The sequence below is a fragment of the Ailuropoda melanoleuca genome, chromosome 12, assembly GCF_002007445.2.
Source record: "Ailuropoda melanoleuca isolate Jingjing chromosome 12, ASM200744v2, whole genome shotgun sequence".
Classification (NCBI taxonomy): Eukaryota; Metazoa; Chordata; class Mammalia; order Carnivora; family Ursidae; genus Ailuropoda; species Ailuropoda melanoleuca.
Window position 1 is genome coordinate 937,204 of NC_048229.1, and position 1,539 is coordinate 938,742.

Here is a 1,539-nt window from a genome sequence, read left to right on the forward strand (position 1 = left end):
GAGGGGGGGTGCTGGGGCTGGGGGCACAGACCCGGGCAGGCTGGGAGGAGCCCCCATTCCTGAGCCACTATGAGGAGCTGGGCTTCACAACCCCAGAAGGAGCCCCCACGTCATTGCCCGCAGGCTCCGAGACGAGACGCAGGACAACGGAGTGCGTCAGAGAGAAAGGAATTAAAAGGAGTCGCTTTTTGTACGTCAACTGTACTTCAATTAATGAACAAGAACGCAAAGCCCGCGTCCCTGTTCCGCGGTCCAGGGCGGCCGAGACAGCGCGGGGCGAGCAGAGCATCAGGGAGCATCATGGGCTCACGTCTGCAACAAAGGGTAAGGGGGTTCCCGCACCCCTGCAGCCCAGGTTGGGGTGAGCAGTTGCCCCTCCACTGTCTGGGGGGTTTGAGGACAGGGAGCTGCGCTCAGGACGTGGCCCCGGAGCTGTGATTTTCTCAGAAAAGCCTGGGGGCTCTGAGCCACTTTTGGGGGTGGTACCAGCCACAGCGTGCAGACCAGGGGCCCATGGCTTACGGGGTGCTGGACTGATTGTCCGGGGGCTCTGGCAGGAGCGGGGGCTCCTCGGGCTCCGGGGTGTCTGGCTGTGCCGTGGGGGACACGGACTCCCGCACGCCTGTGGAGACAGGAGGCTGCATTGAAGGGTTGAAGGACCCTGCAAATCCCACCGCCTTCCAAGGACCCCCCAGTACGGAACTGTGGCCACGGGGTGGCAGGCCCTGCGTGTGCCCAGGGCCCAGAGCGTCGCAGCACGAGTAGGAGACACAGGGGTCCCCACGACCTCTCCTTAACCCCCAGGGGTTGAATGAGGTTGCCCCCCAGGTCCCCTTGCGGGGGCACACCCCAAAGAACCAAAAACAGGGGTTCCAACCAAAACTGGCCTGTGAATGTGTACAGCAGCCAAAACGTGGAAATGCCGCAAGTGTCCACCAGCGCGAGTGGACGGATGAACTCGCTGGGCGACAGAGGGGGGAAATAGCAACAGGGGACGTGGGCGGGATGCGAGCGGGACGCCGTCTTGGGAACGCGCGCCCCATGAGAGAAGCCAGACATGAAAGGCCACTCGGGTGCAATTTCATTGCGTGAGAAGTCCACACGGGGCAGACGCACAGAAAGTCAGTGGCTGCTGGGTGGTGAGGAATGTTCTGGAACTAGGCGGAAGTGGCAGATGGTGACACTGTGAACGGGGTCAATGCCACTGACCTGCGTGCTCAGAGTGGTTGACGTGGTGTGTTTTACTCTGGTAGGAAAAGCCCAGTGGCGTTGGGGGGCGGCGGGCACTGGAGGGGGGGCCAAGGGGGGCAGACGGGGTTGGGGCAGGGAGACAGAAGCCGCACATGGCCTCTGGCCCAGGCCCACGCCCGCTGCGAGATGGGGCCTCCCTCCGTGCCAGTTCCTGACATGTCCCCAGCAGGGCAGGTCCCCAAGCAGGGCTCTGGGCTCAGGGCTGGCTCTGTCAGCCGCCACGGGCCATCCTGCCTCAGCCGGTCCTCCCTCGTAGGTGTAAAGACTGGGGGCCACCAGACACACATG

The 1,539-nt window shown here is 63.6% G+C and overlaps 1 protein-coding gene across 1 annotated transcript in view; it reads right to left on the reverse strand.

The window, feature by feature from the left end:
* The window catches only part of ULK1 (unc-51 like autophagy activating kinase 1), a 43,634-nt gene extending 42,597 nt beyond the window's left edge, over nucleotides 1-1,037 (reverse strand). The window contains exons 1-2 of the mRNA XM_034637897.1: nucleotides 1,033-1,037; nucleotides 560-566 (exon numbers count right to left, since the gene is read on the reverse strand). The gene's annotated coding sequence lies outside the window, so the exon portion shown is untranslated. The remainder of the gene's footprint in view (nucleotides 1-559; nucleotides 567-1,032) is intronic.
* Nucleotides 1,038-1,539: the final 502 nt, after the last annotated feature.